This window comes from Oryctolagus cuniculus, chromosome 19, assembly GCF_051225735.1.
Source record: "Oryctolagus cuniculus isolate XC-2025 breed Fujian yellow rabbit chromosome 19, ASM5122573v1, whole genome shotgun sequence".
NCBI lineage: Eukaryota > Metazoa > Chordata > Mammalia > Lagomorpha > Leporidae > Oryctolagus > Oryctolagus cuniculus.
The window spans coordinates 154260-169195 of record NC_142885.1 but is presented as its reverse complement, the minus strand read 5'-3'; the positions used below and the strand labels follow the sequence as shown (position 1 = coordinate 169195).

The following is a 14936-nucleotide window of genomic DNA, read 5'->3' as shown; positions in this document are numbered from 1 at the left end:
GGCAGGCAGGTGGGAAGGAAGGCAGGCAGGAAGGCAGGCAGGAAGGCAGGCAGGAAGGCAGGCAGGTGCTGGGTCTTAGTCCACCCAAAGGAGGATGGACTGGGTCCAAAGAAAGGTAAGTGCGCCGCTCGCCCGTTCCCCAGCCTCCCGATCCCAGAGACAGTCAGACGCAGTGGTGAGTCAAGTCAAGCAAGCAAGAACTCCATTTATTGGCACATGGCAAAGCCTTTTAAAGCACAAGACCACATGATTACTGGGGCAGGGCATAAGGGCCAACCAATTACTTAAAAGGTCATTTTACAGGGCAACTTTTTACAGGACCAGCCATATGTCTGTACACATCATCAGTTGTCACCTCCCCTGATGCTGCGCGGCCAATCAGCTTTGGTGGTAAATGACTTTGGGCACCATCTTTGAGTTGCCACGTGTGCCTAATTTCCCTTCAGCCACCATCTTTGAATTGCCTCCTGTGCCTAATTTCCCCACAGGCAGGAAGGAAGGAAGGCAGGTAGGCAGGCAGGCAGGAAGGAAGGCGGGAAGGCAGGAAGGCAGGGAAGGCAGGCAGGAAGGCAGGCAGGCAGGTGGGCAGAAGGGCAGGAGGGAAGGAGGGAAGGAGGGAAGGAAGAAAAAATTGTGTTGTGATGCGACTCATGGGTTTACCATAAATTTAGATAAAGTGGGGGCCGGTGCGTGCCACAGTCATTAAGCCTCTGCCTGTGGCTCTGCTATCCCATACAGGTGCCAGTTCATGTCTCGGCTGCTCCATTTCCACTCCAGCTCTGTGCTAATGACCTGGAAAAGCAGTGGATGGTGGCCCAAGTGCTTGGACCCCTGCACCCATGTGGGAGACCCAGAAAAATCTCCTGGCTCCTGGCTTTGGATTGGCCCAGCTCTGACCATTGTGGCCATTGGGGAGTGAACCAGCAAAGGGAAGACCTCTCTGTCTCTCTCCTGACTTTCTGTCAAATAAGTAAGTAAATATTTAAAAAAATAGATAAAGTGAAATTTTTTCTGTATAAGTTCTGTTCTATAAAGTAAATCAGAAATTAGAGACGAAGCATCATTGGTTTTCCAATGTTCTATAAAACAAAAATTTACCTCTTGTAGATTCATGCAGTAAAATTTACTTTTTCAAAGAGGGACAATTTTAACAAGAGCCTTCAAAGAATTTTCTATGATGAGCCAAATTCACTATTGTCAGAAAATAGTTAGTAAATTTTAGGAAGGCCTATTAGAATAAATCAGATATGCCTTCTATTCACATGACTTTGTGAGATTGAGAGTGTTTTGTTTCAACCTTTTTTTTTTTTTTTTGACAGGCAGAGTTAGAGAGAGACAGAGAGAAAGTTCTTACTTCCATTGGCTCACCCCCAAATGGCTGCTATAGCCGGCGTTGCACTGATCCAAACCAGGAGCCAAGTGCTTCCTCCTGGTCTCCCATGCAGGTGTAGGGCCCAAGCACTTGGGCCATCCTCCACTGCCTTCCCGGGCCACAGCAGAAAGCTGGACTGGAAGAGGAGCAACTGGGACAGAACCAGTGCCCCAACCAGGACTAGAACCCAGAGTGCCAGCTCCACAGGTGGAGGATTAGCTTAGTGAGCTGTGGCGCTGACCTGTTTCAACCTTTTTCTACTAGGCTGATGAATATTGTCACTTGAAATGTTTTCATTTAAAACTAAATTCTAATTACCAATAATCAATCATTCAAATTAGTACATGATAATACACATTATTTTTCTTTTAGTACATCATAGTGACAAAACTGCAATAGTACCACATTTATAGCCTGTTCTGGAGTCCTTATTAAAATATTTTTTTTTCTTGAATCTGTTCTGCTTTCTTAGTTTTTTTTTTTAATTATTGATTTACTTATCTGAAAGTCAGACTTTTCAGAAGAGAGAGAGGGAGAAGGAGAGAGAGGGAGTCAGGGAGAGTATAAAGTACTGTTTGAAGATTACTTTTACAGTTTATTCTCATAGTACAACACTTTAAGGACAGAGGTCCTACATGGGGAGCAAGTGCACAATGACTCCTGTTGTTGATTTAACAATTGACATTCTTATTTATGATGTCAGTAATCACCTGAGGCTCTTGTTATGAGCTGCCAAGGCTATGGAAGTCTCTTGAGTTCACAAACTCTGACCTTATTTAGACAAGGCCATAATCAAAGTGGAAGTTCTCTCTTCCCTTCAGAGAAAGGTACCTCCTTCTTTGATGGCCTGTTCTTTCCACTGGGATCTTACTCACAGAGATTTTTCATTTAGGTCATTTTTTTTCCACAGTGTCTTGGCTTTCCATGCCTGAGAAACTCTCATGGGCTTTTTAGCCAGATCTGAATGTCTTAAGGGCTGATTCTGAGGCCAGAGTGCTGTTTAGGGCATTGGTGATTCTATGAGTCTGCTGTGTATCCTACTTCCCATGTTGGATCATTCTCTGCTTTTTAATTCTATCAATTATTATTAGCAGGCACGGATCTTTTTTATATAAGCCCTTTGACACTTAATCCTATATTTATGATCAATTATGAACTTAAACTGATCACTTTAGCAAAATGGCATTGGTAAATGTCAACTTAATAGGATTTGGAGTCCCATGACCTATGGCAAGAGAACAAGTTTTTCAAATGCTGTTTAATTAAAAGCATATCCATGGGGTCTTGTATATTTTTTCTTATTTAATCTTTGAAGTACACCTCTACTTATGGATTGAATTCTTAATTCCATGTGAGGAGAAATGTAAGTCAAAGTTTTAGTAATACAACAAAATTGCCTTGCAAAATATAAATGGCAAGAATTTGCATTCATGTGTACTTCTTTTCAAAGCTCAGAATCCTAAACATGTACATCTTTAGGGGTACATATCAGATGCAATTTTTTTTTTTACAGGCAGAGTGGACAGTGAGAGAGACAGAGAGAAAGGTCTTCCTTTTCCATTGGTTCACCCCCTAATGGCCACTGCAGCTGGCGTGCTATAGCTGGCGCACCACACTGATCCAAAGCCAGGAGCTCGGTGCTTCTCCTGGTCCCCCATGTGGGTGCAGGGCCCAAGCACTTGGGCCATCCTCCATTGCACTCCTGGGCCACAGAGGAGAGCTGGGCAGGAAGAGGAGCAACCAGGACAGAATCCGTTGCCCCAACCGGGACTAGAACCCCGTGTGCCGGCGCCACAGGTGGAGGATTAGCCTATTGAGCTATGGTGGCACCCAGATGCAAATTTTATCTGGAATATCACCTTCTAGCTTATTCACACTATTGTTCTATATGACTCATTTGTAGTACTGCAAGGGGATTCCCCCTCTATTGGACCCACTTCCAATAACACCAACCTCTTATTCATATTTTCCAGTTCACTGTAGATATTCATTTAATCATACATTGAAAAAGACTCTAAATTCTCATTCACCATGTCTTCTGGTTAAGGATGTAAACTTGGTAACTCCAAACATTTGCAGATCCTGTGGCTGCATCTGACAGAGCATATGACTAGTGTATTTATATTGGTCTAATTAAACTCATCTTTACAAAATCACTTAATATGTGTATCTGTCTATATCTAAAAGTTACACAATTTTTTGTCCATGAATACTTCATATCATCATGCATAGATTGAATATTTTCACATATTCACATCACCATTCCCTGTTCATGTGGAATGGATAATATGACATAATGTCTCTACTGATGTCATAAGATTTATACATAGGGGCTGGCACTGTGGCATAGTGGGTAAACCCACTGCCTGCAGTGCCAGCATCCCATATGGGAACCAGTTCAAGTCCTGGCTACTCCACTTCCAATTCATTTCAATAATAATTTTATTTTGCACATTGGAATCGAAGGGTGAACCCAACCACCACTCTCTCCATTCATCTTCTCTTCCAGTTATGATCATAAGGACATCTATATATTTCCAAGATCAAAGAAAATTAATTTTTCTCCAGTAAGGTGATTACTTAATTATTCTTCAGCTTATTTTCAGTTTTCTCTTATTTTTAATTCAACTTTCTGCAAACTTTTTGAAATATGCTTCTTATGTTGGTTGCTAAATAATATGAGCCTGGCACTGTGGCATAGTGGGTAAAGCCACTGCCTGCAGTGCTGGAATCCCATATAGATGCTGGTTCAAGTCCTGCCTGCTTCACTTCCCACTCAGCTTTCTGCTATGGCCTTGGAAAGCAGTGGAAGATGGCCCTAGTCCTTGAGACCCTGCAATCACGTGGGAGGCCCAGGAGAAGGTCTGGATCCTGGTTTCAGATTTTCTCAGCTCTGGCTGTTCGTAGCCATTTGGGCAGTGAACAAGTGGATGAAGACTTCTCTCTCCCTCCCTCTCCTTCTGCTTCTCTGTAAATCTGCCTTTCAAATAAAAAAATAAATATTAAAAAAATCCTTCCCTATTCTCATTAGAGAACAGACATGAACTAAATTAAAAAAAAAAAAAATGGGTCCGGTACTGTGGCACAACCGGTAAGCCTGTTGCTGGCAGTGCTGGCATCCATATGGGCACTGGTTCAAGTCCCAGCTTGAACTTCCAATTCAGCTCTCTCTATGGCCTAGGAAAGCAATAGAAGATGGCCCAAGACCTTGAGCTCCTGCACCTGCTTGGGAAACCTGGAAGAAGCTCCTGGCTCCTGGCTTCAAATCTGTGCAGCTCCAGCTGTTGCAGCCAGATGGGGAGTGAACTAGCCTGTAGAAGACCCCTCTCTCTCTGCCACTCCTTTCTCTGTGTAACTCTGACTTTCATATAAATAAATAAATCTTTAAAAAAATTTAAAAATAAAAACTCAATAGTCTCATGGCTTTCTAAACTTCTGTGCATTTTCCTTCTCTTTTTTTAAATTAACATGATATCCTCCAGAAGCTAGTGTTCTGTTTTGTTTTAAAGATTTATTTATTTAATAGGCAGTATTACAGAGAGAGGGGAAGAGACAAGGAGGGGGGGAATAGAGAGAGAGGGAGAGAGAGAGAGAGAATATTCCATCCATTGGTTCACTCACCAATGGCTGCTATGTCCAGGGCTGGGTCAAGCTGAAGCCAGAAGTCAGGATCTTCATCCAATTCTCCACATGAGTACACACTCTCAAGTACTTAGGGCATCTTTTGTTGCTTTTCCAGGCATATTAATAAGGAGTTATCAGAAGTAAAAAGCCAAGCCAGCGCCGCGGCTCACTAGGCTAATCCTCCGCCTAGCGGCGCCGGCACACCGGGTTCTAGTCCCGGTTGGGGCGCCGGATTCTGTCCCGGCTGCCCCTCTTCCAAGCCAGCTCTCTGCTGTGGCCAGGGAGTGCAGTGGAGGATGGCCCAGGTGCTTGGGCCCTGCACCCCATCGGAGACCAGGAAAAGCACCTAGCTCCTGGCTCCTGCCATCGGATCAGCGCGGTGCACCGGCCGCAGCGCGCCGGCTGCGGCGGCCATTGGAGGGTGAACCAATGGCAAAGGAAGACCTTTCTCTCTGTCTCTCTCACTGTCCACTCTGCCTGTCAAAAAAAAAAAAAAAAAAAAGAAGTAAAGCAAGCCAGGACTAGAATCAGTGCCCAAATAGGATGCCAGCACTCCAGGCAGCAGTTTAACCTGCTAAGCCACATGCTGCCTCTCCATTTTCCTTCTCTCTTTCCTAAAGAGGAGAAAATATGTATTGATCTATTTTCAGTCTTAGTCTATTTTGTGTTGTTACAAAACCAGTGTACAATGTGTAATTTATAAAGAAAAAGTGTATCTTACAGTCATATGAGAAGTCCATGATCAAGAGGCCCCATCAGGAGAGGGCCATATTCCTGTAACTTAACTTGGCAGAAGTCATTACATGGTGAGAGAGAGTGTAAGAGATAAAACTTATCACCTCAAGGTCCTTTCAAAATTGGTGTCAATCTATTCCTGAGGGTTGAAACTATTGTCTTGGGGATTTTTTTAAAGATTTTCTTTATTTGAGAGGTAGAGCTACAGACAGAGAGAGGGAAAGACAGAGAGAAAGGTCTTCCATCTGATGGTTCACTCCTCAAATGGCGACAATGGCTGGAGCTTGGCCAGTCTGAACCTAGGAGCTAGGAGCTTCCTCCAGGTCTCCTATATCAAGGTAGGGGTCAAAGCACTTGGGTCATTCTCCACTGCTTTCTCAGGTGGCAGAGAGCTAGATTGGAAGAGGATCAGCCAGGACATGAACTGGTAACATATGGGATGCTAGCACCACAGGCAGAGGCTCAGCCCTCAGTGCCACAGCACCAGTTCCAGGTATTATTAGGTTTTCAATACATCATCTGGGATGATACATGTTAAAGTCAGACCATTTTAAAAATTATATTGCATTTTTATTACTATTCCAATTTATTTGGCCTACAAGTAGAATTTTTTATTGTAGTTATTCTATTTCACAGCTATTGAAATTAAATGTCAGTTTTTAATTTTTTTAATTTAAGGTAAACAGATTTCATGTATTTCATATATACAGATTTAGGAACATAGTGATACTTCCCACCTTATCCTCTCTCCCACCCACACATCCCCTCTCATCCTTTCTCTCTAATTCCCTGTCTTATTTTTCCTTAAAGATCTATTCATTTTTTATTTGAAAGGCAAAGTTACAAAGACAAAGGAAGGAAGAGACAGAGATCTTCCATCCACTGGTTTACTCCCCACATGGCTGCGATGGCTGGAAATGGGCTGGTCCAAAGCCAGGAGCCAGGAGCTTCTTCCCAGTTTCCCACGTGGTTGCAGGGGCCCAAGCCCCTGAGTGATCTGATCTTTTCCAGGCACATTAGCAGGGAACTGGATTGGAAGTGGAGCCTCTGGGACTGAAACTGGGCACAGTTCTCCCCACTACACCACAGTGTCAGCCCTACTTCTCTTACTTTCTACACTGATCTACTTTCAGTGGACTTTTTACTCTTAAGATTCACCGTATACTAAGTAAAGAGTACAGCACTGTTGTTCAGCAGTAGAGACAAGGGCTGTAAACAATCATAAACTCTCAAAATGTCAATTTCACTCCTATACATTCCATTTTTTGCTGCTCTATTAGTTACCACAGATCAAGGAGAACATAGGAATTTGTCTTTTTGGGATTGGCTTATTTCAATAAATTTAATGGTTTTTGATTGTATTCATTGTGTTGCAAAACAAAGGATTTCATTATATTTTATAGCTGAGTAGTTGTTTATTATATATACATATATATGTATGTACATATATATATATATATGTATCACATTTTTTTATCCAGTCATCAGTTGATGGACATCTAGGTTGAATCCATATCTTAGCTATTGTTAATTGAGCTGCAATGAACATGAGGATACAGATAGCTCTTTCATATGCCTATTTCTTTTTTTAAGATTTAATTTATTTGAAATACAGAGTTACAGACAGAGGTAGAGACAGAGAGAGAGGTCTTCTACCCACTGGTTCATTCCCCAGATGACTGCAATGGCCAGAGCGGTACTGATCTGAAGCCAGAAGCCAGGAGCTTCCTTCAGGTCTCCCATGTGGTGCAGGGGCCCAAGAACTTGGGCTATCTTCCACTGCTATCCCAGGCTACAGCAGAGAGCTGGATCAGAAGAGGAGCAGGCAAGACTAGAACTGGTGCTCATATGGGATGCCAGCGTTTCAGGCCAGGGCATTAACCTACTACACCACAGTGCTGGCCCCTCATGTGCCTATTTCATTTCACTTAGATTAATTCCCAGGATTAAGATTGCTGAGTCATATGGTATATCTACGTTCAAGTTTCTGAGGTGTCTCCATACATCTTCCACAATAGCTGTGCTAGTTTATTTTCCCACCAATAGTGGATTAAGATGCCTTTTCCCCACATTCTGGCCAGCATTTGTTGATTGTTGATTTCTGTTTGAGAGCCACTCTGACAGGGGTGAGGTCAAACCTCATTGTGATTGTGATTTGCATTTCTCTGGTGACTAGTGATAGTGAGCATTTTTCACTTGCCTGTGGTTTTTAAAATTTTCTCTTTTGATAAGTGCCTGTAGAGCAGCTCACATTGGTTGCCCAGAGAACCAGCTATATCCTGTGCCTTCTTATGCAGTCACAGAGTTTCCACAGTCTCAGCACACAGGGCTCCCACTGTCAAGGGTTGCAGAGGATTTGCTCCACCTTGCTAGACTGTCTCATTCAAAAAGAGGCAAACATTCCCAGAGCTTTGACAGTTTGAGCACTGGAGCCTGTGACATGTTGAGAGATTGGGGGGACCTCAGTAATATGTGGGTGCACAGACTCTAGTGAATTTGCCAGCCAGACTCAAAGTCAGTGGGAAACATGGAGTTTTCCTTCTGTTAGAATCTCTGGATCTCACACATGCACAATAGCCACCAACCAAATGCTTCCTTCTCCCCACCAGTTGCAAGTTGCATACATTGAAGCTGCTGCCACTGGTACTGGTAGTAGATGGCATCTTGTCTCAGCCAGGTGCTGGGCAAGTGCACAAGAACTTCTGCATCTTCTGTTTCTGTCCAAAATGGTGTCCACCTTCTCTCAACTGATATTGGGCACCATTGCTTAGTGAATGTAGTGAGAGAAACATGCCCCCCCCTTGTTTTTTTACTGGGTCAGTGGGTACACTTTCCCCCTCAGAGCTCCAGGCCAGGCTCACGTCAAAGTCTCCCTCTGTCTGTATCACCAGTGGTATGGGTTGCTGCAGTCTGATCTCTCACCTCACTCTCCAAAGCTGGTGCTTTCTCCTTTGGCTGCTGGCATCATGTTGTGTCTGTGTTCATGCTGCATGTCTGCATCTTCCACACAGATCCATGGCGTTCTCTCCTGTAGAATTTCCACCACAGTTTTCTCTAACTCTTCCCCAATAATGTACTTCCAACATTTTTTGAAACTAGTTACCACTAGTATATGCGCTTCCCTATTCCACCATCTTGGAATCCTCCAACATGCATGCTTTTTATGGAATTTTAGGTATATAAAATCTGGAGATACTCTATTGAAACATGCTAACATGGCATCCCAAGGGGATACCTGTATTAAGAGGAACATAGTTAATATCATTGATTTATTTTTCCATTGTTCAGTTGTTAGTGACACGTGATCTTTCTTTGGAATTCTGTAATTAATTTGGGTAATAATTCTTAAAATTATATTATCTTTACTAACTTAAATTTTTTAAAAAATCAGTAGCAAATGAATGTCTTCATGAAACTAAGTTGTGTTTAATCTTTACCAATTAATAAATTGTGAGTGCTCTTTCAAGAATGTCTTTCCAGCCTGTAATCATGGGTAAAACACTATTCTTGCAGAGGAAGGTTTATTGTTTTTGTTCTTCCAGCTTATATATCTGTTATTCTGTATACATTTCTATCATAATCTTGTTTTGCACAGTAGAATGTAGGTACAATCCTGACCAGTTCTCTCACTACCACCTTCTTTCATTTTCTCTTCCAGGTATAGATCTATTGACTTCTACATGTCTACATGTTTCTAAGACCAGAGAAATTAATATATCTCAGTAACTTGCTTACTTCATCATTCCTCAGCTCATTTTACATTGTGCTTTAGGACCTTTATGAAAATTTGTTAATTAAAATGGAAAGGCAAACACAACATTCATCATTAGAGAATGCACATGAACAAGATAAAGTTGGCATGGTTATAAGACAATAGAGCCATGTAAGCTGAGAGCAAATTAGTATCTTGTCTTTCTCCCATCCATGCACTAACCAGGCCTGACCCATCTTAGTTTCCAAGATCAGATGAGATTGGGGGTGGGAGGTTCAGGGTTGTATGGCTTTAGACAGTCTCTTGTCTTTCTGATGCTATAGCAAAAAGACATATTTGTTACATTTCAAATTAAAAATTAAGAGGAAATTTGCTAAATACCTATGAGATGTATTCTGAAACAGAACCTTTATGAGTCATAAAGATGATGTTGTGCATAGTGTTTTAGTTCAAGGCTGGAAATAAACACTCAATATGCTGCAGAGCCAAGAATTACCTAGTGTTAAAACATAAACAGGGGTCAGTGCCATGGCTTAGTTGATTAATCCTCCACCTGTGGTGCCAGTATCTCATATGGGCACTAGAACCCATATGGGTTCTAGTCCTGGTTTCTTCTCTTCCAGTCCAGCTTTCTGCTGTGGCCCAGGAAGGCAGTGGAGGGTGGCCCAAGTGCTTGGGCCCCTGCACCTGCATGGGAGACCAGGAGGAATCAGCTGGCTCCTGGTTTCAGATCAGCACAGTGCTGTCCGTAGCTGCCGTTTGGGGGCTTAACCAACAAACAGAAGGAAGACCTCTCTCTCACTGTCTAACTCTACTTGTCAAATTAAAAAAAAAGCATAAACAGGTTATTTAGGTTATTTTGGAATTGCTAAAACAGTATGATCTTTGAGAGCTTTTTGGAGCCTGTACTTATATATAGATAAGACCAGGAATGTGTGGAGGACAGAATCTATTGTGTGGCCTTAAATAATTCTCCATTCATTTCTCTCAGTCTATTAATGTAGGTTGCACAGACACTTTTAAATGTTATATTTTCAGGCAAATCATTCTATTATACATTTGAATTTTAACCTACTCAAATTAGGCTTAATTGAAGCCCTGAAACCCTTACCAGTAACATAAATTATAGTCAGAGCCAAAGGCTATTCTCTAATCATTGCATTGATTGAACCTTTTGTCATGTCTAAAAAATATTTTTATCTTCAAGAGAAAGGGAGCTAGGAAGAATGAGACATATAGGTAGAGAGAACACTTTTTTGCATTAATTCATTCCTCAACACCCACAGCAGCCAGACCTGGGCCAAGACTGAATACAAGAGCCAGAAATGTAGTCCCAGTCTCTCAGAGGTGTGATAGAAGCTTAGTTAATTGATTCTGGAAGTCACATCCAGGCACTCAAAAGTAGAACTAGGGTATCTTAATAGGCATCATAGGCTGGTGCTGTGGCTCACTAGGCTAATCCTCAGCCTGCGGCACCAATACTCTAGGTTCTAGTCCTGGTTGGGGTGCCAGTTCTGTCCCAGTTGCTCCTCTTCCAGTCCAACTCTCTGCTGTGGCCTGGGAAGGCAGTGGATGATGGCTCAAGTGCTTGGGCCCCTGTACCCACATGGGAGACCAGGAGGAAGCACCTAGCTCCTGGCTTCAGATTGGCACAGTGCGACAGCCGTAGTGGCCATTTGGGGGTGAACCAATGGGAGGAAGACCTTTCTCTCTGTCTCTCTCTCTCTCACTGTCTAACTCTGCCTGTCAAAAAAAAAAAAAAAAAGGCATCATAACAACTACAATAAAAGCATAATGCCCATTTAAATGTTTTTCTTTGTCATATTTGAGAGTACTATATATGATTTTCCCCTGGTAATTCCTCTCTGTTTCTATCATAACTCTACTGTTGGTTTCTTGTATTTTCCTTCTGAAGCCATCTGCATTCTCCTTAACATTACCCATCTAGGTATTCCCTCTAATCTCCCATTCATCCCAATCTCTGATTCTGACTGATTTTGCCATCTGTAATCAGACACTTCTCTTTCCAGTATGAACATCTTCCATGACCTTTAGACTATAGTTCCTTCTCCATCTTGAATGCTTCTTTGTAGCTGTTCAAATAATACCTCACATTTGATGAATCTCAAATGAATCCTGCAGCATTCATTCTTCTTTTTTATTTGTATATGGTATTAGTACAGGCCAGCCATGTCTTAAATCAACATAATGGGATTTTTGTTGGACTCCTCATTTTCTATCAGGTCTAATTTCAGATCTTTCTGTTTCTTTGCCTTTAAATTTGTAAACTCATTTTTTTCATTACTTGATTTTATTTTTACACTAGGTGGACAGAAAGCAATCCTTCTTAATAAAGTTGACAATTAGCTTCACTCAGAACATTTTTAGCAATGCACGTTAAAAATTCATCTTACAAATTGTTCTGCAATCCAAATATACAACAACTTGAAAAATGATGTTTAGAAAACAAAAGCCAATGTAAAAAGACAGATTAAAGGCTATGGAGATGTACCTGGACTCAAATTGAGTTTTGTCCAAAAATTGCTGTATGTTGTCATCTTGCTTACGCCTGGTCCCCATGACAGTCTGGTTTATGTAATCTCTGAACTGCAATTCTTCCTGTTCCTTCATGGGTCTGAAGACTCTCATTTCCTCCTTGAATGACTTTGCATCCCTGTCTTCTGCTGAGAGTTGGGACAATGTTGGATTGCTGGTGGAACCAAGCCCACCACAAACTATAAATACACTCTTCCTGACCAATGACTTGACTGAGCAGGTGATGGAGGAGGCTCTGCATAAGAAGGCAGATCTCATCTTTTCCTGCCTTCCACCTATCTTCCTACACATAAAGCATATTACCTGGATGTCCTGAAAGGAGCGCCCAGTGTTCTGGGCTTTGGAGAACAGAGTTGGCATCTACTCTCTTCACACAGCCTATGATGCTGCACCCCAGGGATTGAAAAACTGGTTTTCCAAAGGGCTTGGAGCCTGCACATCCAGGCATATATATCCTTCCAAAGCTCATGGCTATCCTATAGAGGGAACCACTGAGTGCAATTCAACATTAAGCATACCCAAGATATGGACAAAGTTGTGTCTGCAGTGAGAGAAGTTGAAGGTGCTCCTGTCACTTCTTTTTCTGCTAGGATTGATGAGGAGAAAAACAAGGATCAGCCTGAATTGTACTGAGAAGTCTTTGATACAGGTGGTGGCTCAGCTCTCTCAAAACAGATAACTTTACCAGAGAACTGAAATTGTGTCACTGCAGAAGCCTTTGCTCTACATACTGGAATAGGTCGATCATGCACCCTGGATGAATATGTTGCCCTGGCAACCATGATTGAGTGAATCAAAAGACACCTCAAACTAACTCATATTAGCTCTTGGGGTAGGAAGGACCTTAGCATCGTGAGTCAAAGCTGTGGCTCTGTGTGCTGGTTCTGGGAGCAGCATCCTGCAGGATGTGGAAGCAGACCTGTACTTCACGGGTGGGATGTCCCATTATGATGGTCTGGATGCTACTTCCTAAGGAATAAATGCCATCCTCTGTGAACACAGTAACACTGAATGAGGCTTTCTTTCTGACCTTTGTGATAGTTTGGGTGCCCACTTGGAGAATAAGATTAATATTATCTTGTCAGAGACAGACAGGGATCTTCTTTGTGTGGTATAAGGCATACAGAAACATCAAGATGATACAACCTACAGATTGCATCTCCACTCATGTGGATATGTAACATGAGTCAGTGGAGTTGATGTATCATTCTGGAAGAGTATCTTAAGATGTATGAGGATGCTTCAAAAAGCTCATGGAAATGTTTATTTTGAGAAAACTGCATAGATAAAAAAATTCACAAAATAAACAACTTTTAAGTCCTTTTTCTGCAAACCTTTTGAACTGCCCTTATATTATCTTTTCTAGTTTATCTGGTTCAACAAATGTTTTCTAGTTCATAAGGAAATAACTGAACTACCATAATGAAGAGCAAATATTAAGAAAGATCAACTAAAATCAGTTTACTAAAGATTCTTGGGAAGTAACCAAGTAATTCTCTCCTTAGTTTAATAATAGTTGGGATATGTTAACCTAGATGTCTCTGCCATTGGTTAGTTTTAAAATGTCCTTTAAAACTTGGAATTGAACACCAATTTTTAGGCAGTAGCCAGTTTGGGATGATATGGTCTGTCTCTGTGTCCAGTTCTGTAGATCCACCTAAATTCCAGTCTTTCACCTCAGTTTTAGAATCAACATGATATTTATTAGGAGGAATTTTTAAAAATATGATTGCTATTCATATTACTATGTCTTTACTGCTTTTCATTTTATAAAAATAAACCAAATTAATAACATTAGTCCAAGCCTTAATTCTTACCCTGGCCCTAGCCCTAGCCTTAGTCCTAGCCCTAACCCTAAACCTAATCCTAGATCTAAACCAATTCTGAAGCCTAATACTAGGTCTATCCCTAGACAAAGCATTAACTCTAAATTTGGCCCTCATCTTAACCATAACCTTACCTTAACTCTATACTTAGTCAAAATCCTAATTGTATCCCAACATGGTGCTTTAACCTGATCTAAACTCTAATTCCATCCCTAACTTTAGCCTTAATAACTCAAGTATCAACCTTAATCCTAATATGAGCCCCAACTCTAACCCTAACACTAATACCAAAACTTAACCCTAACCCTGCCTTAACCCTAACCCTAACCCTAACCCTGGCCTAAAACCTATCCATAGTCCTAACTTTAACTATCACACGAGCTCTAACCATATTCCTAACTCTGGCTCTAACTCTAAAATTTACCATAGAACTAAATATAACCCTAATCTTAAACTAATTTTAAATCTCTCCCCAACACTAATCCTATCTTTCTGCTTAGGCCTAACCCTAAAACAAACTAGCATTCAGTGTGAACTTGAACATAGTCCTGAAGCTAATTTTAATGCTATATCTAACACCAGCCTTAAACTAACCATCATGCTAACCAAAGACTAAGCTTCATCCTAGTGATGATGACCCTAACTTCAACTATAACTGTATATTATATATAACCACAGCTCTCTCTATATATTATATATAGATATATAACCATATATATTTATAACCATATATAAAAATATATTATATATATACATATAATGTATATAAAACCACAGTTCTAACTCTATCCCTAGCCCTACACCTAAACTTATCCCTAATCCTAGCTCTATCCCTAGGCCTAACAATAGTCTTAACCCTATCTATAACTCTAATCACAAATCTAATCCTAAATATAACACTAGTCCTAGACCTAATCCTTATTCTAACCGTAAAGCTAAACATAACTCTATGTGTAGCCCTAACCATAACCCTAACCATGGCTTTTAATCTAACCTAGACCTAAGCCTAAACTTAACAGAACCCTAATCCTAAAACGAGCCCCGACTCTTGCCATAAGCCTAATACTAACACCGACACTAAACATAAACCTAGCTCTAAATCTTACCCTAA

General features: G+C 41.2%; 1 pseudogene across 1 annotated transcript; it reads left to right on the top strand.

The window, feature by feature from the left end:
• Positions 1-419: 419 nt before the first annotated feature.
• LOC138848412 (NIF3-like protein 1 pseudogene) lies at positions 420-13281 on the top strand (annotated as a pseudogene). Its single transcript, XR_016225598.1, has 3 exons — positions 420-581; positions 739-970; positions 11770-13281. The product of XR_016225598.1 is annotated as an NIF3-like protein 1 pseudogene (transcript).
• The last annotated feature ends 1655 nt before the right edge of the window (positions 13282-14936 follow it).